This window comes from Vicugna pacos, chromosome 10 (assembly GCF_048564905.1).
Source record: "Vicugna pacos chromosome 10, VicPac4, whole genome shotgun sequence".
In the NCBI taxonomy this organism is placed as follows: domain Eukaryota; kingdom Metazoa; phylum Chordata; class Mammalia; order Artiodactyla; family Camelidae; genus Vicugna; species Vicugna pacos.
Window position 1 is genome coordinate 35,709,469 of NC_132996.1, and position 27,714 is coordinate 35,737,182.

Here is a 27,714-nt window from a genome sequence, read left to right on the forward strand (position 1 = left end):
AAACAACTCAATATAAAACATGAGCAGAGGAACTGAATAGACATTTTTCCAAGGAAGACATACAGATGGCCAGTGGACACATGAAAAGATGGTCAACATCACTAATCATCAGGAAATGCAAATCAAAACCCCAATGAGATACCACCTTATACCTGTCAGAATGGCTATTACCAAGAAGACAACAAATAACAAGTTTTGGCAAGGATGTGGAAAAAAGGAAATACTCATACACTGTTGGTGGGATTATAAATTGGCGCAACCACTATGGAAAACACTATGAATGTTCCTCAAAAAATTAAAAATAGAATTACCATGCAATCCAGCAATCCCACTTCTGAATATTTTTCTGAAGAAAGCAAAAACACTAATTTGAAGAGATACATGCACTTCTATGTTCATTGCAGCATTATTTATAGTATTCAAGATATGGAAACCACTTAAGTGGCCACTGATGGAGGAATGCTTAAAGAAGATGTGGTATAGATATACACAATGGAATATTACTTAGCCATAAAAAGAATGAAATCATGGCATTTGCAACAACATGAACAGACCTAGAGAGTATTATGCTAAGTGAAATAAGTCAGACAGAGAAAGACATATACTATATGATTTTACTTATATGTGGAACCTAAAAAACAAACAGACAAACACAACAAAACAGAAACACACTCATAAAGATACAAAGAATAAACTGGTGAATTACCAGAGGAGAGGGGGTGAGGGGAGGTGGGAAAAATAGTTGAAGGGGATTAAGAGGTAAAAAATTCTGGTTATAAAATAAATAAGTCACAGGGATGTAATGTACAGCATAGAGAATAAAGTCGGTAATGTAACAACTTTGTGTGGTGACAAGTGCTTACTAGGCTTATCATGGTGATCAATTTGTAATGTATATAAATATTGAATCACGATGTAGTATCTTGAAGCTAATATAATATTGTATGTCAACTATATTTCAATAAAAATAAATTAGTCAAAGATCCAAAAAATTTTGCAGCACTTGCTGTTATTGTTATCTATGCCCTTCTGTCAAAATGCTCATCAAACTGGCAAGCACACACTTAACATCTATCTTTCCCGCCACACTCTGTATTTATACAGAGAAATGTCTTGCTCTCTGTTGTATTTAGGCATCTAGCCTAATGCCAGCAGATAAAATTATTTCATCTGTGCTTTAGAACACTAAAGAGGAGGATGGATTGGAAGGATGAATTACTGTCTAGAGACTGGTACAACAGTGGAGGGTGATAATAATTTTTTTTTACTAAAATATTCTATATTTTCCATGTGAAAATAGATTTCCAGACCAGTCTCAAAATAATAATAGCTTAGGTTCTTCTCTCCTCCAATAAAATAAAGAGGGTGATAATCATAATTGCTTATTAGTGTCTTTCCATGTACGTCCACATCTAGTTTCTAAGCATTGTTAATGTTTCCCCAAAGCCTGAGAAACAGGCATTAATAATAATTATTCAGGTTTTAGAGTTGGGGAAACCAACAAACTTGCAGTCTAGACAGATAAATAAATCTCACAGTGAGAGACAAAGTGAATAGTGGTTAAGTGCTTGGACTTTGGTGCAGACTGTCTCCATTTGAATGAGCAATACCATTTCCTAGCTGAGTGACCTCGGGCAACTGACTTAACTCTGGTCTCAGCCTTTTGATTCATAAAATGAGTATAAAGATAACAACTACTTTTTGCAGGAATTAAAAGAGTGTTAGAAAAGTGCCCGTTGCAAAACATGTGTTATATTAATAAGAATTGTTGTAAGAGGTGTGATGGTTAATTTTTTGTGTCAACTTGATTGGATCACAAGGTGCCCAGATATCTGGTTAAAGATTATTCCTGGGTGTGTCTGTGGAGATGTTTCTGGGTGAAAATAACTTTTAAATTGGTGGACTCAGTAAAGCAGTTTGCTCTCCCCAATCTGGATGGGCATCATCCAACCTGTTGAGAGCCTGAATAGAACAAAAAGTTGGAGGAAGAAAGAATCCATCTCTTTCTGCATGATTGCTGAGCTGGGACATCAGTCTTGTCTCACCCTCAGTGGTCCTGGTTCTCAAGCTTTGGACTTGGACTGAATTACACTATTGGCTTCCCTGAGTCTCCAGTGTACAGACAGCAGGTTGTGAATTTTCAGCCTCCATAATAACATGAGACAATTCCTTATAATAAATCACTTCCTACATATATATCCCATTGGTTCTGTTTTTCTGGAAAACCCTAGCTAATACAAGAGGGCACTTACAAATGGCTACAGAACCACAGAAAAGGGTGTTATTCCACCTGCAGAGATTTGAAAAAGCAGAGGAGATGGGATGAAAGATGTATGTGAACATGTTGGGTGGTAGAGAAAAGGAAAGGCATTCCAGACAAGGGGAATGGAATACATGAAGGCATGAAGAAATATTGACCACTTCATGTATGGGAGGGTGAAGAGTTTGAAGCATAGAGTAGGCATGGAAGACGGTGGTGAGGACAAGATGTTAGCACATGGTGTTAGCATGAGAGGCTGGGGCTGGTTCTGAAGAGCCTAGAGTTGGAGTGTGTAACATCATCAGATTTGTCACGTCAAAAGACAGCTATGGTGACCATGTATAGAAGGAAGAAACTGTCCAGAAAAACCAAGGAAGAAGTCAGCTATTGCTTTGGGTCAGTACTAGGGCAGGGTTTGTAGATATGGAGAGGAGGAAACAGATATGAGGCATTTCTGATTTGGAACCGTCAGAACTTAATGCCTGGATGTGGGCAGTGAAGAAATGAGAATTGAGAAAGAGTAAAAGATGACAGATACCATTCATTTATACAAGGACTGAGACAGGTGTTTAGACTTGGAGATAAGATGATAAACTTGGCTTTGCACATGCTGAATATGAGATGCCTTTCAGATATCCAGGTAGAGATATGCAGAAGGCCATTGCAAAAATGAGTTTGGAGTTTGGAAAGCCAAGTGGGAGGGCAGTGCTGATTGGGGCGCCATCAACTTTTAAACAGCAGCTGAAGCTATACAATTGAAAAGTCTTGCCCAGGAAGTACGTATGATGAGGAGAGGGCACCAAATTTCCCACAACAGGCTCACTGACCGAAATCCACATCCAGGATGGGGATATGGAACTCAGGTAATATTTTCATGTTCAGTATATAAAGGAAAGGACGTTCAGTATATAAAGGAAAGGAGCTGGAGATGAAATAGTTTTGGGTTTTGAATAAAGAGGTCTGAGAACCAAGTTACAAATATCAAAGGATATGAATAGTAGTAAATGATCATTATAATACTACTTAATAACACCTGGCATTTCTGGAACACCTTTCTCCAAAGAACTGGAATCTCTTGCCCAGACATCATGAATCTTCACAGAAAGTTTGGGAGGTCTGTAAGAGGTAGGGAAGATCATGTTAAGTTCTGGCATGTAGAAAAAATAGGGTTTGAGAAGACCAGAACGTTCTCTTTGAGCACAGAGCCAGAGGGAGCACAGACAACCTGGCTCCAAGCCCCCTTCTTGTGGCCAGCAGTCTGACCTGTCTCCTTGTCTAGTTCTGGCAACACAATCACAAGCACTCCTGGCATTGCCATCCTCAATTTCAAATCCCTTCTCCAGCCAACCTGGGCACAGGGGATGCATGTGTTTCAGAAGAGGACTTGATGGCAACAAGACATTCCCTGGTGGAGAAAGTATAGAATTTAGAGTCAGACAAGTCTGAGTCCAAGGGCCACCACTGCTGCTTACTAGCTGGGTGATGCTGGGCTGTTTATTTTGTATCTCTGGACCTCAGTTTCCCTGACCTCAAAATGAAGATAATACTAGCTACCTCAGGGTTGTGTGAAGATTCGTTCATTCAGCAAATGTTTCTTGAGCATCTGCTATGTGCCAATCATTGTTCTAATCTCTCAGAATATATCAAGAGACAAAACAAAGACCCCCTACCACTGGGCTCTTACTTTCCTAGAGGTGAGGAGTGGGAGGGGAGGAAGGTAGATGATAAACAGTGAAACAACAGAGAAGCAAATTAACTGGTTTGTCAGACAGTGATAAGCTCTGGGAAAAGGAGAGCTAGGGCACATCTGGCACTTAGCACACTGCCTGGCTAGCACACAGTAGGCACTCCAGGAGTCCGTGCTACTATTATCATAATTAAGAAAAGATGAAGAGCCCGAGGCAAAATAACAGGCTGTAAAATTTTATGAAAATATGTCTATCTGTTAAACTTCAATCAGGAGTAAGCAGAACCGCTGCCAGGGAAGCATAAAGGTAGAAGATTACAAAGTGAAAAAAAAAATGCTTTTAAGTCATGTGTAATCAGCTGCATCTATTCTAATGACCACTAATTAAGCTGTCTCTTGCAGGCTCCCAGAGAACATCGCTTGCCCAAACAGGTAGACTGAAATGCACATTATAAGATCTTCGCACTTAAATTGAGTTTGATTTTTGCCATAACTCGGGGAGCAGTTTAGAGGATTAGACTATATTCTTCTAACAGGTATCCTTCACAAGTGACCATTTAAAACATCCACATAGTTACCAGGGGGGAACAGGATGGGAAGGGATAAATTTGGGAGTTGGAGATTTGCAAATGTTAACCACTGTATATAAAAATAGATTAAAAAAACAGATTTCTTCTGTATGGCACAGGGAATTATATTCAATATCTTATAATAACCTTTAATGAAAAAGGATATGAAAACAAATAAATGTATATATATGCGTGGCTGGGACATTATGCTGTATACCAAATATTGACACATTGTAACTGACTATACTTCAAAAAAAAAAGCGATTGAGAAGAAGTAACTACAAAAAAAAAATAATAAAACCCCTATATATATTTTAGCTGTATTTTTATGAAAAAGAGTCAACACTATGTCAGTGATATTTCCCACTCCATTTCATTCACAATGCCTTCTTCAGTGGGCATGAAAGGGTTGTGATCAGAGGTCTGGGTCATGCATTTATTAATTTAGCCAAATAATAATAAACATTTATGCAATTAATAATACAAGTGAGAGTTAAAAATCCTTCCGTATGGACCATTCACCCTGTCAAACATTTATGTGCAATACAAATTTAATTTTCTCAACCACTCTTAAAGGTGAAGAAATGTCTTTCAGATGAGGAAACTGAGGTTTATGGAGACTAAGTAACTTCACATGGTCAAATAACTGGTAAGAGGCAAAGTTAGAATTTGAATCAGAGTCTGACTGATTACTTAGTGCTTGTATTTGATCAGTATAATATATGGCAGACCCTATGCTAAACAGGGTAAGGTGTGGTTCTGGCCTTGTCAAACCTAGTTATTCAATGGAAGAGACATATAAGTTAACAAATGATTTTGAGACAATATGACAAGTGCTAAACTAAACATAATAGACGTGCTCTGGGAACCTAGAAAAAAACGGACTGTCTACTCAGATTGATTGCATTGGGGAAATTTTTCCAGAAATGATATTTAAGGTGGGTGTTGATGGATGAGTAGGAGTTTGTCTGGAAGCAAAGGGCAGTGCATGAGGGAAAGAGCGTACTGAGCAAGCTTCTCTGGCTCTAAAGCCCATGCTTTAAACACTATGCTGAACTAACTACCTCCATTCATCTCACAATTAGTCCGATGTTTACTGAGTATTTTCTTGGACACTCAGGTCTTTCAGGGATATAAAAAGGAAAAACAGAAAGTGAGTTGAAGTAATATCAATAATCAACCCAGATAATTCTGGTCTTACAAACACATGTTTTCCTTGCAGACTTTTGCCACGAGGCTTTTGAAATGAGATCTAAACGAAGCCCAAGGAGATAAGAAGGTTCTGATGGGCAGGGCGAAGGGTACACTTGACACTTGTCTGTATATCTCCAAAACTTCTCACCCTGAGTCCAACCCTGAAGTTCCTTAGTGAGGTCCCTGGCAAACCCTCAAGACACACAAAGTTAGCCTCGAGGAACTGTTGACAACAGGATGGGTGCAGAAATCTCAGAACAGTGAAAACCACTTATTTTTTGGACTTGGAATTGTCTATAAGTAAGAGGAAAATGATCACAGTGGCAACTATTTAGCCTTGTCTCCTGAAGGAGATGGCTTATTATAGTAAAATTTTTCTGTCCCATAAGAAATGAAAGTATGTTTGCACTTCCATTGAGTCTCACCCATCACATAGCAGAGCTGGGCTCAGCTATGGATGTTCCTGCATAAAGGGCTGTAATCAAAACAAAAGTCCTAATGTAAACCTTGAAGCAATTGGGCTTGAGATGTGGAAGCCAAACAAGGGGACCATACCATCTGGTACAGATCTGGGAACACATTTGGTATTCAATAGGTGTTTGCTGAAACAAACAAACAAACAAATAACCTATTCAAGAAATAAATAAAACAAATGAATGCATTTATTTGATTTGCCCTCTGTGTGGACATTTTAATTAAATGTATGGGTTATTTCTGATTACAAAGGAAAAAAGGATCAAGCATTTGAAGCAAAGCATGTGCACTGGCCCTAGAAGAAGTGTGTTGATCCCTGGGGAATGAACGTCTTCCAGGGTGGCTGGAGTGCAGGGGATTGGGGGTGGAGAGTGACACCTGATGAAGAAGGGGAAGGTGGACAATCCATAGTCATAATTAAGGAGTTGGGAACAATGGGAATATTGATGGGTTTTAGGTAAGGGATGATTTATGTCTTTACTGGACCACTGTAGCTCCTATATGGAGAAAGGATCATAGGGAACAACAGCTGATGCCAGGAGAGCTGGTTGGGAAACTTGCAAGCCTCCATTGAGTGATCATGGATTAGAGGGTGGCAGGGAAGGCAGGAAAGATGGGATGGATTAGAGAGCAGGCAGGTAGGATGAGCAGGCCTTGAGAGAAAGGGAGAAACCACCATGGACTTGTGGATTTCACCTGAGCAGCTGGTGGATGATGGTGTCATATACTGAGATAAGGATAATAGAAGATGAGAACGTCTGGAGGGAAAGATGAGGAAAGAAGGTTTGGGATCTAGTAGGTTTTTTGATATCTTGAGTGACATCCAAATGGAGATTTCAGGCATTGAATATGAGTGTAGAGCCCAGGGGAAAGGTTTAGACGTGTGTGTGTGTGTGTATTTGTGTATACATATGTATATTATGTAAAAATAGATTATAGTATCATACTATGCAGCAACCTGTTTTGTTTTTATTCTTTTTATAACATTTTTTATTGAGTTATAGTCATTTTACAATGTTGTGTCAAATTCCAGTGTAGAACACAATTTTTCAATTATACATGAACATACATATTCATTGTCACATTTTTTTTTCGCTGTGAGCTACTACAAGATCTTGTATATATTTCCCTGTGCTATACAGTATAATCTTGTTTATCTATTCTGCATATGCCTGTCAGTATCTACAAATTTTGAAATCCCAGTCTGTCCCTTCCCACCACCCCCCCTTGGCAACCACAAGTTTGTATTCTATGTCTATGAGTCTGTTTCTGGCTTACTGGCTTACTTCACTTAGAATGACATTCTCCAGGAACATCCATGTTGCTGCAGATGGTGTTATGTTGTCAGTTTTTATGGCTGAATAGTATTCCATTGTATAAATATACCACTTCTTCTTTATCCAGTCATCTGCTGATGGACATTTAGGCTGTTTTCAGTCATGGCTATTGTAAATAGTGCTGCTATGAACACTGGGGTGCAGGTGTCTTTTTGAAGTAGGGTTCCTTCTGGATATATGCCCAGGAGCGGGATTCCTGGGTCATATGGTAAGTCTATTCCTAGTCTTTTGAGGAATCTCCATACTGTTTTCCAAGTGGCTGCACCAGACTGCATTCCCACCAGCAGTGTAGGAGGGTTCCCTTTTCTCCACAGCCTCTCCAGCATTTGTAATTTGTGGACTTCTGAATGATGGCCATTCTTGTTTTTGTGTTTGTAATGATGCCCTTCTCCTTCTGGTTGGAAATTACTTTTTATGAGGACCTGTTGGGATGGTTTGGCCCATTGATGAGTAGGCTTAAGTCTAAGGTGTTGGGGGCTGCACCTTAGAGGCAGTTGGTAGAAGCTGGAATTTAGGTGACTGACTTTGGGGTGGGAGAGGCCTCATCAGGGAGGCCTAAGTGGAAATGTGGAAAATCAAGAAGGGGTGGGGGGGGCTTCCACAGGGGCACTCCGACTGGCCTTGCACCCATATCCCAGCTCCAAACCCCCAGTTGCAAGCAGCTCAACATCTGTGCAAAAACTGGCTTAGGAGGTCAGAAATATGGTGGCTGGCCCATGTGGCCCAGGGGTTGGGGAGAGATGAGAGAAAAGAGGAGGTCAAAAGGAGCACCCACCTGACCATGCCACCCACATACTGCCTGGCTCTGGCCTCCACTCCTACCTAAAATATTTCTTTGATAACCTATATACTTTCTTTATTCTTTTTAATGCTGCATGATATTCCATCATAAAGATATGCTATTATTTTCTAATTAAAAATTTTAAATTAGGAAATATTTGAAAAACAGAAAAGTACAGAACATATGAAAAATATCAATGTACCTGTCACCTGTAAGTATTTAATAAATACTAACATTTTGACATATTAGTCTCAGGTTTCTTTATTTTGGATTTAAAGAAAAAAAAATGTTCAGATATAAGTAGGTCCTTGCTCCCATTCCTCTCCTCCCTTCCTTCATCTCTTCATCCTTCTACAGAGCTAGCTGAATATCCTGAACTTGGTATTTGGGATTTCTGGGCATGTTTTTGTACTTTCTGACATATATGTGCTTCTGTAAATAATATATAATACAATAGTCCCTAGCTATCCATGGAGGATTGATTCTAAGACCCTCCTGGGTACCAAAATCCATGGATAGTCATTTATATAAAATGGTATTTGCGTATAATTTACACACATCCACCCATATACTTTAAATCATCTCTGGATTACTCATAATACCTAATACAAAGTAAATGCTATGTAAATAGTTGTAAATACAATGTAAATAGTTATAAATACTATGTAAATATTATGTAAATTTGCCAGAGTGCTTCAAATTCAAGTTTTGCTTTTTGAAACTTTCTGGAATTTTTTTTTCCTGAGTATTTTCTATCCACAGTTGCTCAAATTTGAGGATGCAGAATCACTAGATACAGAGGGCTGTTTAGTCTTATTTTAAAATTCACATCAATTGCTTCATACAGCTACATACACTTTTGCAATGGCTCCTTTCACTTAACATTATATGTATGATATTTATCCATATTAAAAAAAAGTTCTCCTCTAATGGACACTTTAATTTTATTTTTAATCTGCATTATTCCAACATGAATATAGGGTGGCTTACACGGATACAGTCACGGAAACATAAACCTGAAAAGCTCTTTAACCAGGTGCCACCCGTGAAAGCTGGCATGAGAACCACTACATGTTTTGTTTATTTCCTGAGCCTCACACTGGAATGCCAATCTCGGATACTAACCCACGGCACTCACAGCAGGCCATGCAGAGCAGGTGTTATGTAATGTTACGTTCTGGTAAGAATGCCCTCGAAGCTGCTTTGTCATCACATCGGCCCAGAACAGGACCAGAGCTGTTGAATGAGAGGGGCGGAGCAGAGCCGGGCTGTCTCTTCTGGGCTGGGCGTTGATGGAGCTGCTTGCTCACCTTGCCCCACTCTTCATCTTGGCCCTCTTAAACCTTCTTAATTGCTTTTCTCTGGAGCCGACCAGCCAGTTCTTAAAGCAAACACTCATCCTACACTCACAGGACTTCTCTCCTACTCCTCTTCCTTTTTTTTTTTTTTATTTCTTTTTAAGGTACACCCAGCACCTCCCAGCTTTAAAAACAAAACAAAACAAATTTCTGAATGCTTTCTGTCTCAAACAAAGCTTTATAGATTTGCTGGCAGGAAATCCAGAGTGGAATGTGCCATTAAGTTGCAGTAAAGCAACTCTTCAAACAAGATGTACTGAACAATCAAACACTTTTAAATGTCAAACCCCAACAAAAGCATGCATTGTCCCTGGAGAACCCCTAGTGGCACTAACCTCGTAGAGTGGGAAGAGTTTACAAAAACGTAACCTATTTCATTTCACAAGTGGTGTGTTGTATGGCACTGTCCACAGTCCATCAAAAGTAAGGCTTTCCAATAGCACGTTTCAACTCAAGTAGCTCCTTAATGGGCAGATTTTGCTCTTAGAAAAATGTGACAGCCTTTTTTTCAATCGAGAAAGGTTTTCCTAATGACAAAGTCAAGCAGAAAGTGTAATTTTGCTCCAACTCTCATACTTCTCAGCTTCTGGAATGTAGTTGCTAATATTTATCGAGCACTTACTATGTGCCAGGGACTGTTACCACAATTAAGCCCTTCAACAGTCCTACGAGATAAGTATAAGGGAACTGAGGCACAGCAAAGTTAATGAACATGCTCAAGTTCATAGGACTTATAAGAGAGGGAAGCAGGATTTAAGCTCAGGAAGTTGAATTTCAGAACTCATGTTCCAGAATTGCTGTACTGATTTAATGAATTCTGAAAAGGCTTCCAAATTTTTAACATGATGTGAAAGAGGACTCACCAGTAATGAGTACCACTAGGGGCCAATATTATACACATGCTTTCTTTTTTAAGTCTCTCAACTTCTTTATGAACACTGTTTCTTTTCTCATGTATGTATGGTGAGATGGAGTCTCCAAGGCTCACCTGCAGAGGACAGACAAATGGCTGGCTTAGGATCGAACCCAGGTGAGCTAGTAAGATCCAGACCATTCTGTTTCCCTAGAAAAGGCTTGAGCACATAGAAGGTCTTCAATAATGCTTTAGATTTTATAAGTCTATGCCCCTCTTTTGCTCCCTGTTTCTAATGCAAAGGATAATCATGATTCAGTGGGAGAAGAATGTCTGACTCTTAGAGCTCGTAAATTTGTTTAAATAAGGTATTAATTTACAACCCAGATGTAAGGGCCTGCAAGTAAATCAAAATGTCTTCTTATAAAAGATGAGACCAGCTGGTGAGGAAGACCTGTGACTGCAATGATTTACCCATTGCAACTATCTGTTGCTTCAAAGCCGCAGGAAGTATACATGGCATACGTGTGCATGATAGACTTCAGGTATACAAGCATATGCAAAACCACTCTGCTCTCACCTTAACCCTAACCTCTCGCAGTTGGGGTTTTCATTTCCTTTACTGTGGATATTCTTCAGAATTTTCTCATAAATCCCCAAACATACACATTCAGAGGCCACCCAATGTGTTATTAGGTGCAGGAACCAAAGTTATGTCAAGTTAACAACAGAGCAGAAGAAAGAGACTGTGAAACTAGTTGACTGGGATTGATGCAACTGGTGTGGGAGCCAGTGGCCTTTGGAGGCTGGTGGGACTCCAGTGAAGGTGAGAAGAGTGGCAGTTCCCCCATCTTTGTTCTCGTCAGCTCCAGGCAGTTGCCAAGGCAACTCGATCAAGGGAACTCTGATCAACCCAACCTGTAGGGAAGGCCCTGACCCCTGGTGAGGACCGGGGTGAACTTTCTGAGGAGGAGGTCCCCGAGATGATGGGTGGGGCAGCCCAGGAGAGGCCACAGCAGCCTCTGTCAACAGGCAGGGTGGATGTGTCATTTGTAGTTTCAGGCTCAGGGCTGGCACAGCACTCAGGAGGAGAATGGGGAAGGAGGGGCCCGTGGAGGAAAGAATTGGTTCCAACTCCAGAGCTGGCAAGGAAACATTGCTAGAAATGCAAACAGAGGGAGTTTTTGCAGTAACAAGTGTTTTCATCACTTTTTAAAGGTATATATACCCATAATAAAAATACTCAGAGAAAGAAGTGGCCCCAAGTGCAGTGTCCACGCTGCTAGGGAAACAAAGCCCTCAGCTGCTTCCTCTCTCTTCGCCTCCAGGAAGGGTACCTGGCACCAGGTGACTTGGCAGAGCCTCTCTTAAAGGATACAGAACCTCAGAATACACTTGATCTTTGCTGAGGTGTCAGCACTAGTGGTGAGTTATAGTCCCTGTTTATCCCTCACACAAGAGCTGAATGCAAAATAGAATTCCAGCAGGGAAGTCTTGTTGAGGGCTTTCAACAGAGTGTGAACCACCAAAGGGAGAGGCATTTAGACAGCACATAAAAGCTGAGTTGACCCAATTCTAAACTTCTAATTTTGCCAAGTACAGACTTAAGTCTCCCATTCACATGGAGCCGCATGGTACTTAAGAAGTAAACATTTTTAAAGCAACCATGCTTAAGACTCTTTCACTTCTCCAGAGGTTAGAGTTTCCACTTTCTAAAATTCGACACAAAGAATAAAAAGTCTGATTGCTTATCGAGTTATGAAGTCAGACTTTTTAGGATTCAAGGAAGACAGCCTGGGCACCTTGTGGTTATTAGAGAAAACTCCTGTATTCCCTTAGTTTCCCACAGGGAAGCCCCGATGACTGGGAGTCCTGGAAGGCTGCAGGCTCCAAGCAAGGTGATGTCTCAGGAGAAAATGTTAGCACTTCCGGGCCCCTGGGCTGTGTCTTATAAGTGTTTATAAGGCTGCGAACCTATGGAGGAGGAAGCCATTCATGGGATAAGGCCAGGGCAGTTCACAGTGTTTCCTTCATCCCAGTGAATTCTCTCAGGGGCAGGAAGTCTTTTTTATTTATTTCTGTATCTCCTTAATGGAGTGGCTGGTGCATGGTAGGGACTCAGGTAATGATTCCTAGATGAATTAAAGATCACTTTCACTTTGACTTTGATAACTTGCTTCACAGTTGCTATACCCCAGAAGAGGGCAGGACAACTACCTGAACCCACTGATTGACCTCAGCATCGCCAAGAGCAGGGCATTTTAGCACTGTTGCCCCCTGATGTGGCCCAGTGTGATGCACACAGCACCACCTCAGAGAATCAGTACCAAAAGCCCTGAAGCCGATCAAATGTTTAAAGCCAACTTCCAGTTTACCGGAATTACGGAGGAGAGAGAGCAAGTTAAATTTCATCACAAGAAAACAAACTAATCTAGAATGTGGGATGTTCTCAGGACAATGGATCTCGTTCCCCCAAAGCATTGGCATCAAAATCAAGGGAAGGTCTTAGGAAAGAGCAGCTCCCTCAGAACAACCAAATGCAGTGTGTGGGCCTGGCATTGAATTCAAATACACTGATTGAGAAAGAACAATGAAAGAACAAAAGAGAGGGAGGGAGGGAAGGAGGAACGATAGAGAAGAAGGAAGGCTAGAGAGGAAGGAAGGAAAAGGGAAGGAAAGAAGCAAAGGAAAAAGAAAGAAAAGCCCATCAGAGAAATTTGAATATAGTCTTGGCATTTGGTGATACCACGAGATTGTTGTCAAGCTTGTTAGGTATAAAAATAATCCTGTGGCTAAGTTAAAAAAAAAGTTCATTAAATAAAAAATGCATCTTCAAGTGGAAAATGAAATGACAGGAAGTCAGACATTACATTTAAAAAAGAGAGAGAGATAAAGCCAGTGCAGCAAAATCTTGCTAATTGCTGGGTACATGGATTCATTATACTAGTTTCCCTGCTAGTCATCATATCGTTACACCACTATAATTGTATGTTCAAAATTTTCATTAAAATGTTAAGAAAATTTTAAAAAGGTGGAGCATATAAAGCAAAAGATTCAATTTTTTCTCCTCTATCCTTTTCCAGCTGCAGGAAATCCAGGCATCTCAGATCTCCAATGTCTTTCTATCATGCCAAAACTAGACAGTGAATTTCACTTGCTCAGTGATAATTTACTAGCCTTTAAGATTACCCTTTATTTTCTTCTGTATATATTGGGTCTGAAAATAACTAGGACAAAGCCTTTAAACCTTCTAATTGTGGTGCTAGACACCTTCATCAGGTCAGGGAGGGGCAGGAGGAAGGAGGGCGGGCAATTCTGGTGGGAGGAGCCAGGAGGAGGGGTGAGCAGAATGCCAAGCTTCTTGCCCTTGTGAGCCTTACACAGGTTCCTTTAGGCAGTGTCTTGGAGGCTTGCCTATAAATCAGCTTAAGAGAGGAGAAAAACCAGCAAAACAAAAGACAAAAACAAAACCAGGGACCTGGGAGATAGTGGAAAGATACTGATGTTGGAATGAAGAGTTGGCTTGGAGTTCCGTCTTTGTCATTAGCGGCTGGGTGACTTAACCTCTCTCAGCTTCAGGTCCTTTGCTGGTAAAGGCGAGATGACACCACCCCATTTCCAGTGTAGCTGGGAGGAGTAGATGAGGTGACATGGGTGACAATCCCTAGCATGGGGCTGGGCCCTTGACAGCTACTCAGAGAAGAGGAATTGGATCTGACCTTAGGAAACAAATATTTATTGAACATCTACTGTGTGCCAGGCATTGTTATAGGTCATGGGAACATGGTTAATAAAATTAGGTTATTGCCTTCAAGAAGTTCTTAATTTTGCATGTAATTGGGGGTGATAGCAGAGTGAGCAAGGGTATAGAGGTGAGCTAAAAAGGAAGCTAACATTTCCTAAGAGCCTGCAGTGTGAATAGTCAGTCTGCTCTAAATATTTTACCTATGTTATCTCATTTTATCCTCACAAGAACACTCCAAGGTATTGTCCACTTTCCAAAGGAGGAAACCAGCTCAGAGAAGTTCACTACATTTGTCAAGATCACACAGCTAGCTAGTATGTGAAATTTCAAACCTCCAACCCTCTTCCCTTCTCCATGGTTAAAAGTCAGCTGTCAGGATTTTTTCATCTTACTGAAGCCAAATCACAGACCTGTCTATACCACCACCTCTCCTGTTCTTTGCCCTCCTGTTTGATGGAGAAAGTGTGCTTCTGGGTATCACGTGGATTCTGGGTCCCACAACTTCTCTTGGACTTTGCTGTATGGATTATCTTCTCTTAACTCCTGCATCTCCAGCTGGGCCTTTTCCACTGGATCCTGCCCGTCATCATTTAGCACTCCAGCTCTCCTGCATGAGAAAAGCCTACTCCAGCCCTCACATGCCTCTATCTCTCACTCCATCTCTCTACTTCCCTTCACATGGAAGCTCTTTGAAGGCATTGTCTGCACTGCAAAGTACTCTATCTACTTCCTCTCTTCTCATTCCTCTGACTCAATCCAGTCTGCTTTCTGCCTTTACTTCATCACTAAAGCTGCTCCTGTCTGGGTCACAAATGGCCTGCATGCTTCAGTCCATCCTTGAATGTGTATGTTTTATTTATTTTTAAAAAATTGCTCTTCATAGACATAAATCATACTGCCAAATATTATTGCTACCAAGGTATTTTGAATAAAGAACATTAGACTTTTAAATCCATCTGTATTGAGATATAATTCACATACAATAAAATTTACCCATTTTAAAACATGCAATTCAATAGTTTTTAGTTTATTCACAGAATTGTGCAACCATCACCACAACCAAAGTGTAGACATTTTTATTACCCCAAATAAACCCTTTACCCATTAGCATTCCCTGTCCTCCTCCTCCCCCAGACCTAGGCAATCACTAATCTGCTTTCTGCCTATATAGATTTGCTTGTTCGGGACATTTTCTGTAAACAGAATCATTCAATATGTGGTTCTTTGTGCCTGGCTTCTTTAACTTAGCATAATGTTTACAAGATTCATTGCAGCATGTATCAGTATTTTATTCTTTTCCATTGCCAAATAATAAATAGCCTGCTGTATGGATATGTCACATTTTGTTTATCTATTCATCAGTTTATGGACATTTGGCTACTGTCTACTTTTTCTTTTGGCTTTCATGAATAATTCTGCTGTGAATATTCACTTACAAGTTTTTATATGAATATATGTTCTCATTTCTCTTGGGTATCTATGTAGGAATGGAATTGCTGAGTCCCATGGTAACACAATGTTTAGAATTTGACTAGCTGCCAGACTGTTTTCCAAAGAAGCTGCACCATTGTACATTCTACCAACCAGGCATGAGGGTTCCAATTTCTGCACATCCTCCTTAACATTTGCTGTTGTCCACACCTGGCCTTCTTCATCTACAGCTTTTCTTTGTCTTTTATGACATTGGTATTTGTGAACAATTCAGACTCTCTCCCCTTTGGTCTATAGGACGGTCTTCATTTTAGGTTTATCTGATGTTTCCTCATGATTAAATTCAGGTTATACATTCTTGGCCAGAACAGTGCGTAGGTGGCATTGTGTCCTTCTCAGGGTGTCACATCTGGAGTCTCATGACGTCCATCTGTCTCTCTTGGTGATGTTAATTTTGATCATCCAGTCAAGGTGTTGCTTGATTTTTCCACTCTATACTTACTATTTTTAAAAAAAAATTCCCTGTAACTAATAAACAATCTGTGGGGGAGACACTTTAAGAGAATTCAAATGTTTTGGTCTTAGCCAAAATTTCCTCTAGAATTTGCTTTGATTTATGGTTCTTGCCTTATCCTTTTCTTATCATGATGGTTGTAAAATGAGCACTTTCCAACTACAGGACTCCCCCCACCTTTACCAGCCCGTTTTCTGCATTTCACTGTCAGCAAGAGTTCTCCCTTCTCCATTCCTTCATTCATCTATATATTCATTAATGGTAATGACATACAAATTCTTGTTTTTTTCCCAATGCTCCATAATTCATTAGCGGACTTAATTGATTTGGCCAGTGGGAGTCCCTCTGACCTGGCTCCTGTGTCCTTGTGACGTGCCCCAGTTGCTCTCTCTCTCTCTCCCTCTTTAGCATTCTTGGCACACTCGGATGTTCTTAGGCTTATTTTGTCTCTACCTCACCTCAACCCCGGAATCGTCCATTTCTCTGAGAAGCCTATTTTCTCTTAATGAGGAGTGGTATTGGAGACCAAGATCCAGGTGGTTGGTGTGTTCATTGCTATGGCAGGGAGGGAGGGTTTGCTTCTTGGCCCTTTTAGTAGTCAAACCTAGAAAATATATGCATGTATATAAATACATATTTATACATATGTGTGAATAAAACAGGTGTATTCACACACAGATACCTGTTTTAGAAATCATGAGTTTGCACTGATACCTCCATTTCCCCTTGCAATTATTTCTTGCCTTCTCCCAATCCAATTTTTTTCTTTTCATTTTTATTGAGGTATAATTGACAAATAGTATTGTGAGATATTTAATGTGTACATCATGGTGATTTAATATACATTATGAAAGCTATCTCACCTTCTAGTTAATTAACACATCCATTGCCTCATATGTTTATCAATTCATATTTTTATGTCCCTTCTTCCATAGTGGACACCCTGGATCTCAATGCTAATGTATTCACGCACTTCTCAGTCCTGTAATACATAGGCAGTAGCGTCAATTGCTTCACCTAGGCTCTTAAAATAAACAAACCTACTACAATGAGTTTAGGATTTGTTTATAATTCTTAAAATTCATAAAAGTTTTAGTGGTTACTCATAAGAAATCTGAAAAATATCTTGGGGACTCAGAAACCCTTGAAAAAAATCTGTTATAAGCCTGAAATGTGAGTGCAGTTCTCAGTTTGGAGTTGGACCTCTGGATATTTTCTTTCTAGGGTGGAGAGGCAGCTGCAGTTTCCTGAGAGCAGGCTTTAATTGAAAACATGTTTGCAAATCCACTGTGTGATCCCAGAACTCATTCAAATAGACATTTATGCTCAATATGTCTCGAGTCTGGCCTTGTTGGAGCATGCCAACAGACGGCAGAACCACCAGCTACACTTTCTTAGGCTAGACCGTGCCAAACTGATAACAGCAGCAGACCTACCTGACGGCCCCAGGGAAGCAACTCCCTGCGCTTTCAGGTGAGACTGAAATCTGCCTGCCTTCTTCTCTCTTCAAAAAAGCCACAGAAGCATCAAAAAGTGTCTTAAACTAGGCCCCGGCCAGTCTGAAGATAAGCTCAGCCCCTGTCCACCCTCCCCACCTCCCCCTTGACTCACTTCATTTACTGAAAAATCCCTCTGCATTTGTTGACTTGTAGCCTTGATGGCAAGGATGCTTAGCAATGAAGAAAGGACTCAGAGCTGTGGAATAGAGGAGGCTAACACAGATCTTAATGCAGCTGAGAGTTCAAGGTCCCAATAAATCCCTTTCTTTTCTCCCACTCATATAATATACCAGTTGAGAGATAGGAGTCATGCAGATGAAGAATCAATATCTCTTTATTTTTGATAAAATCTAGGCTGGAGTATATCGTGGGTGCTACATTGCACAGCTCAAATCCCCTTTCAGGTATGAAGGACTCATTCCCCAGCTCCAGGGAGTGCTTTCAGATCATCCTCAGCTGACAGCCCTTCCTGGGGATAGCCTTGGCTGAAGAAAGCTGTCTCATCAAAGGTCACACCTTCCAGAGGTAGCCTGCATCTAATGACTGATGTATCTTGGGAGTATGAAAGTCCTGGCCCACTCACTGCTGTCTCACGGGTCTAGGGGGTTGAGGAGGCCCCTGTGGGACCGCATTGCTGTCAACATCTCCCTCTACCCAGTCTTGTCCTCCCTTCCACAAGGTATCAAACCCAAGGATTTCCTACATGGCTAATCTCAGAATTGGCCTCCCAAGGAATCCAGCATGGGATGCGTCCATTCAGGGAAAGCATCCTGAAAGGAGGTTACACGTGGAGACCAAAAGTGAGACAGGCAGCGAGTATGTGTGATTCATTCCAGGGATTGACATAAGTGAAGTTCCACAAACTTAAATCCTCCCCTGTCTCGTCCAGGACCTGGCATACGGCCTGACGCAATCTTGGTTGAATGAATTAATAATGATAAGTGAGCTTTTTAAATTTATTTCAGATTGTGGGTTATGTTTGTTTATTTGCTTTTTATGCCAAAAGCACCGGGTCAAGCCATACCTAACAGGAATAATAACGGCTATCATTTACTGAGCTCTTGCCTGTGCCGAGCACTGTGCTAAGCACTTTGTACGTATTCTCTTATTTAGTTCTCATAATGACTCAATGAGACAGATGCTACTGTTACTCTAATTTTATACATAAGAAAACCGAAGCTTAGCCAAGTTAAGGAAGTTTCCTGAGATCAAATATTCTGTGAGACCCTTGGACACACATTCTACAGACAAACTCAGACAAAGAAGCATGGGAGAGCACAGATGAGGGTTTCCAGAGTACACAGGAGGTTGTGACCTCTCTCAGATGTCCACTGGGGCCTGGCCTCACGTGGAGCCTGCCTCGGGCAGCTTGCAGCCGGGAGACCCAAGACTGGACTGTGGCATGGCTTCTGCCTCTCCTCCGCCGCAGGGCAGTGGTGGTAAGCAGAAGGGGCTCAGCTGCTCTTAGAACCAACCATGGTTCTGAAGCTGGAGACAGTTGTTTCTGCTCAGTTGGAGAGAAACTTGATAGACAAGTTTTTCTTGCCTTTGGAAAAGAGGGTGCCAGCATAAGGGTAATGCTTAGACATCTTTCAGAGATTTTTTTTTTCAGCAAACAGTATGTGTTGAAGAAGGGAGTGAGGCTGTCTAAGGGGAGGCCTTTAAAAAAAGGTCTTCCATGCAGGTGGGATTCTGTGCACACAGGATGCAGCATTCCTCTTGGTTCTTTTGCTCATCCATCCAATCATTCATTCAACAATATCTGTTGGGTGCCTACTCTAAGCCAGGCAGGCACAGTTCAAGACACTGGGGCACAGCAGTATATAAAACATTCAGAGTCCCAGCTCTCATGGAGCTCTTATGCTGGTGGGAGAGGGCAGACCTGCCTGTGTCCCAGCTGTCTCAGGCCCTGTCAGCTCCTGCTGAGCCTGGTTGGATAATATGATGGCCCCGTTGCTTGCTCAAGGGATGGTACTTGGGGCTCTGCATGACCCTGATCAAGGACAGGCAGGATGTGGAAGTGTCACTTGTCACCCCCATCACAGCCTCCTTGTATTGGGGAGACTGGATTCCATATTGCCCTCTTAATAGATGGGGCTAATGCTGAATCCGTAGCCTGGACACTGTGGATAAGAGGACCCAGCCAAGCCAGCCCTGTCCCTCTCTATCCCACTGCTAGCAGGTGTAGTGATATGGGCTCAGATTGCCCTCTATAGGCATCACTTTGTGGCCTGTGCGCTGGTATAGCCTGGGAACCTGCTGGGCTGGTGCCTGTCATATAAGCTGGGGCCTCCAGGCCCTGCTCCTTGAAACTGGGTTCTTACTCTCCACATCAAAGACTTCCTGTTGATTCGGCAAGTCTGCTGACCTTAGGATCCATCTTCTTTAAGGCCAGAACTACCCATGCAGAAGCAGCTGTGCTGTAGAAAATAGCACTGTGCTCTGAAGCAGGAGGAGTATGTGTTCTGATTCCAGGATCACCACCTTCTAGCTGAGCGATTATCAAGTCACCTTTCTTTCCTGTGAAGCTGAGAATAGCCTATAGTCCATAATTCACAAGGTTGTTGTGAAGACTAAATAAGAGAATGTACGTGAAAGGCTCAGGCCTATTACAAACACTTAGTAAACACTGGTTAGATATCAAACATTAACTGGATGTGAAGTGCTCTCAAATCAAAATGGTAACTTTTCTGCTTGGCACTGAGGGAAATGAAGGAAGCACAGCTGGCCCTCCCCATCAGTGTGTGTGTAACCCGCAGGTGTGGAGGCCCACTGCGCTGTGCCATTTTATATAACGGACTTGAGCATCCTCCGATTTTGGCATCTGCAGGGGGTCCTGGAACCAACCCCCCACAGATGCAGATGGACAACACTAAATCAACCTCCCTGTCCTCAAGGGATTTTCCATAGAGTTGGATTGTGTTCTTGTAGAGTTTTCTAGTGACAATATTGAGTGCTCAGAATGCCTAATAGTAAGCACACGGATAAGTGTACAAGCGTAAGAATGGGTTTCTTCTACATAGGCAGAGAGAACTACAGAACCCAGCAGAAAAAAAGCACTTAGGGAGCAAGTGGGTGATTTTGAATCCATATGCTGTATCTGGCAGGACACTTAGGAGCGGGGCATAGGCAGTATTCAGAGTAAAACCTTGTGTGAAATGGGATAGGGGAGCAGAGGCACCTTGCCTGGAAGTTGTCCTTTCCCATCAGGAGTTAAAAAGAGGGCTGGGCTCAGCACTGATGACAAGCAGGCATCCACTGACCTTTGGCAATAGGTACTTGACCAAGTAGGTTTTCACTGGAGGAGAACCACAGTTTATACATGAGTTTCTTATGCTAACAGAAACAAAAATAGGATTGGCCAGAGTTTTGGGAGATGAAGACTCTGCAGGTGAAATGGCCCAGAGCTTACCAATTATTATTATTTCAGCCCTGAAAGGATGGGCCGGGATCATGGTGGAATGTGGCTCAGCACAGCATACAGGAAATCTGTGAGAGAACCCCAAGGATAACTAAAGAAAGAAGCTAGAGCAAAAATATGGAAGAGACTGTCAGTGGCTCGTCCTAGTCGGGAGGGACAGGTAGTGAGCACCATACCCATGTTGTTTTAATCATGTAGTATTTTTCTTATGGTTGATGAGAAAATCAGTCGATCTAAGAAAGAAATGCAAATTTTAATTTGAGCCAAATTGAGGTTTATCACCTGGAAACAGCCTCTCAGAAAGCTCCAAGAAATATCTTGCCTGTTAAGAGGTCAAAGCACAGTTTTATAAGTTTTTGAGACAGAGGGCTGTACAGTAACATCCTATTGACGGTTTATACAATCCAGATCTACACTTAGAAAGTAGTGGATCAGGGGTCATTGTGGCTCCTACAAGATTAAGGAGGAATGTTATCTTTTAAGTTGTCTTGTTGATGCCAGGAGAACGTTGCTCTTTATGACTGAGTGGGTATTTCTGCCAATGTGGAGGCTCAGTTGATGCATAATGCAGATACGCGATGCACAGTGAGGGGAGAGAGAAGGCCAAAGGGCAGAGAAAAATTTTTATGTATAAATGTTCCTTGACTTGCCTTAGGATAGGAATTTTTATTTCATCACTACTCTCACTATATTCATGCTTAGTTAACAGTTCTGTAATGTGTGGGTGGTTCATCGTATATCGTGCGCTTGGTCACTTTAAACAGATCATTGTGCTGGCATACAACAGGGTATTGCCCAGCAAGGGAAGTGCCTGGGCAGGTCCCCTGTCCTTGGAGGTCACCTGGTGCCCACCATGGGCAGACCAGCTGAGCTACTTCCTAGAGTGCAGGTCTGACTGAGGATTGAGTGTGGGCACCTCTCTCTAAAGTGGAAAGCAGAATCATTGCTGGAGGAATCCACCATCCTGGTTTGCTCCTTGAACTTCCTCCTGTATTTTCTACAGTTGTGAAAGTTGTAGTCAGCGCTGTTTGTGGGGGCTTTAGGAATGTGACCCATCCAACCCTGCAGCAACTGAATGCTTGTTTTTTTAAACATGCTGAGATTTTTGACAAGTGATTTCACGGTTCCTTTATTCCTGTGTGGCAGAGGCAGTATATTAACGTCACATGCATAACTTGGATGTGCAGAGAAAAGTGTACTTGATTTTTCCTGTATCTAATACAGCCTTCCTCCCAAGCCCACAGCCAGCTGGTTAGCAAAGAAAAAATGTAAGCGATTAGATTAAAGCCTAACTCAGTATTAAACCCAATATTAAAATTTCAGATTAACCTCTTTGGTATAAAATCGTTCAGTCTCACAGGTAAAATTCTTCCATTGTCTCTTTTTTTGTTCCCAAAGATGTGTCCCGACATGTGTGAGGGGTGGCAGTGGTGGCTTATGCAACCTCACAGCTACAGCTGTGGGGAAGATGCAGAGTCTATGCGCCAATGCTCATCCTCCCAACCCACACCCCAAACCCTTCCTCTGGTCTCTGCAGAAGGTGACTCGTGATCTGGCCTCGCTCCACTAGGTCAGGACCTTCTAGCGCCCCCTGGCTGCCTCACCCTGAGCTTGGTGCCCTCGGGCATCAGAATCTCCTCTGATGAGACTCCCCTCTGGCTTTGACTTGAGTGCCTCCCCAGTATCGCTGAGTACTGAGATCCCTCATCCTTGCCACAGTGATCCTTCTGGCAGACTCCTTCTCTGGACTCTCAGGTATTTCTGAAGCCTGTATCTACCACACTGGAGCCAAAAATGGCTCTGGAAACTTGAACTGTAGGCCTCCCTCCTCCTGACTGTGCTGAGTCACAGAGTGAGGAGGGGCCCCCCAGCTCAGAGTGGACAGCCTGAGAATTAGCCTCCACCTCCCAGCCTTCAGTGGGTTGCAGATCAGAGCTTCCAGCCTTCTTGGCTCTCCTAGACTTAACTAACATATCCCTCCTGAGTCTGCTGGGAGGTAGCCAACAAGATCGATGGCAGCTTTGTTCTCTGGCCTCCATGTGCTCCTTCTGTCTCCTGCTAATGCCCTGGCCCAGAAAGCGGAGAGCTTGTCTTTTGCTTCTGTTCCATTTCTTCTCACATAGAGTGCACCTGGTTCCCACAAGGGCAAGGGTATCTTCTCCACACCATGGAAGCACTCTCTGAGCCAGGTCTTCTTGGCTTGAACCTTTACACCCTAAAGGAGGAGACAAAAGAATCTGGAAAATGATCTCTCAAGGCAGCAGCCTTGGGTGCAAACCACCACCCTGCTGCCTAAATGGTGATTGCCAGAGCTGATGAATACCTTGGTAATTCTTTTTACATTCTTTCTGTCACAAAATCTGATCTTCCTGAGGCATTCTATGATAAAGGTTATGTACTTGGAAAGGTTAAAAAAAAAGAGGACAATTATAAAGAATTCAGAATGCTAATTCTTCTACTTACCTGCTTCCCTAAAATTTTCCTTCCACTCTGGCACACTGCAGCACTGTGCAGTGAGGACACTTCCAACAGGACACATCTTTGCCCCCGTCAGCCTCATAAATCTTGGTCCATCCAAGGATAGGATGATGGTGGCTGTAGCTGATGACAGAGGGACATAAGAGCCCCTGAGTGGGAAAAACAGGAGGAAAAGTTACCTCACCCAAAGGGCACCTTGAAGGGGGAAAAAAAGGAAACTACAGGAAGCACATCACATAAAGAGCTGAAATGGGGTTTCAACAAATAAAAACTACTCCCTTCTCTCTACCCAAGAAATAATCAGTTGAGCAGCAGTCACCCTTCACTTAATAGGCATATTTCAATAACATCTTAACTAGAACTTTCTTCTCTACTTTCCCCAGCTGCAACCTTCTTTAAATAGTTATTTTTATGTATTTGGACTGTTTCCACTACTCTCCCTGAATATCATCTGAATGAATCAGGCATCCTCTCTTCTCTGGGTGGAATACTTAAGGAATAGCCTATTGCCCCTTGCCATTCATTAAGCTTTCTGGCATGATCCCAGAAACCCAATGAGGCACCTAGGTTTCTGGAGGGTCCTGACTGCAGGAAAGTTCACTTTCCCACTTACCATATTGGGTAGTGAATTTGCAACTGGCCCCTGGAAGAAGGCTGTGCCTGCTCTCTTTCATGGGAATATCTTGGGGGTCAACTTCAAGCACTTTTACCTGGGACTTACTCTCTTCCTCTTCCCCATTTCCTCAGCAAGTTGCTGTCTTGCCTGGGTCAGTGCAATACCATATCTCCTGGAAACAGGGACACCTGAGACTTCAATACTGTAAGGAGTGATAAAACTGAATAACTCAATAAACATTTTCTGAGATCACTGATTTAATATATATGTATAGTGTACCTGTTAAGTGCTAGCACCATGCTTAGCACTGGAGATGCACTGTGTACAAGACAGACACAGCCTCTGGGCCCATGAAGCCCCTGGGCTAGCAGAGCAGACAGCCATTGTTAAAGTGTTTACATGAGCAAATACATAATTACAAGTGGTGATAAGTGCTGTAGAAGAAAATACAAGGTGCTGTGAGTGAGGAGAGCTGACCTAGCCTGGGGTAAAACTGAAATAGAAAAGTCTGCCTAAGGAGAATGAGGAATTTTCAGGAGAATTGAGAGGATGTAGGACTTGGATAGGAAATTGGGAAGTTGAGGACAGTGTGTACAAAAGCCCTGAGGCAAGATGAGTGTAGCTTGTTTCAGAGATTGAACAAATGTCAATGTTATGTCCCCCTCAAAAAAAAAAAAAAAGGTTGGAAATAAAAAGATATGTGCTGGTCCTAATCCTGGTGCCTCAGAATATTACCTTACTTAGTAATAGGATTGTTGAAGTCACAATTAGTTAAGATGAGGTCATACTGGAGAGCAGTAGGCTCCTGATCCAGTATGACTGGCATCCTTATGAGAAGATGGTCACGTGAAGACAGAAACACAGTGAGAACAACATGTGATGACGGAGGGTTCTAGTGATGCATCTGCAGATCAAGGAATGCTAGAGATTGGCAGCAAACCACCAAAAGCTAGGAAGAAGTAAGCGGGGATTCCCTTACTGCTTTTGGTGGAAGCATGGCTGAACCATCATCTTGTTTGTTGCCTTCTGACCTGCATGTCACCTTTTCTACCACAAGAGGTTAGAGGGGGTCCCTGTTGACAAGTAGTCCAGGGGAGAAATGAGGGTGATTTGAACCAATGTGGTGGCAGTGGAGACAGAGAAAAGTGTCCTGGCTCAAGTAATAGAACTAATACAGTACTTGAATTGAATATGGAGAGGGTGGAAGTATTGAGGGAAAAGGACGAATCAGGAATAGCCAGGTTTCTGCCATTGCCCACCTGGATGGATGGTTGGTACCATTCTCCAAGTTAAAGAACTTTGGAAAATACCAAATATGAGAAAGTAGAAGATCATGAGTTTGCTTGTGGACCTGAAATCTTGTTGAATGAACTGGATACAATGGGGAGAAAAAAAACTCTGAGAGAAAACATACATGCGTGTTTTCTCACACACACACACACACACACACACACACACGCACTTTGGTTCCAAGAAAAGGCCTATGTGTTTACATCTCACTCTTAGAAATGCCATCTCTTATTGTAATACTATGGATTTTACCTTTTTTTGCTGTAAATTGAATCAGTAATTATAATGTACACAGTAAACACATTGAAACACTTCAGCACAGGAAGATATGAAAAGGAACTCAGGACATCTGAGGATGGTCCACACACTGCCAGGAAATAATTAACCAACACCCCAGCTGGTTTTGAAGGCCAGCGGGGCTTGGTTCTGGGAGCCTCATGGGACTGGGGGAAATGGAGACTGTTCACTTGGGAAACGTACATGGAAACTCACGTGCACCAGGTCCAAGGGCAGAGGCAGTGATCTCATAGGAACCTGGGCCAGACCTGCCTGCTGGATTTGGAGGGTCTCCTGGGGATGTAGGGGACAGCTATGGTTCACTCAGGGGACAGAAAAGCTGGTGGTGGACAACCCAGGAATGTTAATCTACATGAGCTTTCCTGGAGAGTGACATCTTGGTTGGATCATTAGCACCAAAACCTAGCCCCACCCAACAGCCTGTAGGGAAGTCTCAGGCCAAACACCATACAGGGTGGAAACACAGCCCCACCCATCAGCAGACTTCCTGAGCCACAAAGCCTCTAGACACAGCCCTACCCACCAGAAGTCCAGGACCAAGCCTCACCCAGTAGTGGGCAGGCACTGGCTCCTCCAGCCAGGAACCCTGCATAAGTCTCTAGTCCAGCCTCATCCATCAGGGGCAGATAGTAGAAATAAGAAAACAATAATCCCAAAGCCTGTGGAAGGAATCTACAAACACATAGAAAGACAGATGATATGAGGCAGCAAAGGAGTATCTCTCAGGCCAAGGCAGAAGATAAAATCCCAGAAGAAGAAATAAGTGATTAGGAGATAGGCAGTTTAACTGAGAAAGAGTTAAAACAATGATGGACAATACGTTCAGAGAACTCAAGAGAAGTATCGATGCACAGAGTGAAGTTTTTAGCAAAGAGGTGGAAAATATAAAGAATACCCAGAGTTGAAGAATAAAATCACTGAAATGAACAATATACTAGAAGGAACCAGGAGTAGACTAAATGAGGCAGAAGAACGGATCAGTGAGCTAGAAGACAGATTAGTGGAAATCACTACTTCAGAACAGAAAAAGAAAAAGAATGAAACGAAATTAGGATAGTTTAAGAGAACTCTGGGACAATATGAAGTGCTCTAATATTCGCATTATAAGGGTCCCAGAAAGAGAAGAGAGAGAAAAAGGACCTGAGAAAATTTTGGGAGAGATAATCACTGAAAACTTCCCCAACTTGGGAAAGGGAACATTCACCCAAGTCCAGGAAGTGCAGAGAGTACCACACAGAATCAACCCAAAGAGGAACACACCAAGGCACATAGTCATCAAATTGACAACAATTAAGGATAAGGAGAAAATATTAAAACTAGCAAGAGAAAAGCAACGAATAACATACAAGGGAACTCCCATAAGGTTATCAGCTGATTTTTCAGCAGAAGCTCTACAGGTCAGAAGGGAGTGGCATGATATCTTTAAGTGATGCAAGAGGGAAACTTACAACCAAGAATACTCTATCCAGCAAGGCTCTCGTTCAGACTTGATGGAGAAATCAAAAGCTTCACAAATACACAAAAGCTAAAAGATTTCAGCACCACCAAACCAGCTTTACAACAAATGTTAAAGGAACTTCTCTAGTCATCAAATCATAAGAATAGAACAAAAAGAAGAAAAAGAAATAAACAGAATCTGCCAACAAGCCCAAGCGGATCTTTTGATCCAATCTAAGTTCATCAGCTGAATTTGGGCTCTTAAAATGACGCTCCATCTTGCCATTAGCTAAGACCGCCTTCTGTATCACTTCTTTGAGATATTGATTTTTCCCATGGATGTGTTCATTGTCTTTGATTCAGTGAGTCCAAACTTTGAAAATATCCAACAAAAGGAAGAATCTGTAGGCATAATGATGTCAATCAGCACATTTTCTATGATATTGATACATTAGAAAACTCCCTTCATGCCA

General features: G+C 42.1%; 2 long non-coding RNA genes across 4 annotated transcripts in view; one reads left to right on the forward strand and one right to left on the reverse strand.

Moving 5' to 3' along the window:
• LOC140698723 (uncharacterized) overlaps nucleotides 1-27,714 on the forward strand; it is a 263,718-nt gene that overhangs the window by 41,647 nt on the left and 194,357 nt on the right. The window lies entirely within an intron of this gene.
• On the reverse strand, nucleotides 22,253-27,704 carry LOC140698721 (uncharacterized). 3 transcript variants are annotated; one of them, XR_012076583.1, is made up of 4 exons: nucleotides 25,988-27,704; nucleotides 24,215-24,419; nucleotides 23,587-23,750; nucleotides 22,253-23,338 (listed from the first exon to the last, which is right to left on the reverse strand). It is a non-coding gene; the product is annotated as an uncharacterized lncRNA (long non-coding RNA). The 3 variants fall into 3 exon arrangements; XR_012076584.1 differs by lacking the exon at nucleotides 25,988-27,704 and adding an exon at nucleotides 24,497-24,860 and having other exon boundaries at nucleotides 24,312-24,389; XR_012076582.1 differs by lacking the exon at nucleotides 25,988-27,704 and adding an exon at nucleotides 24,497-24,860 and having other exon boundaries at nucleotides 24,312-24,419.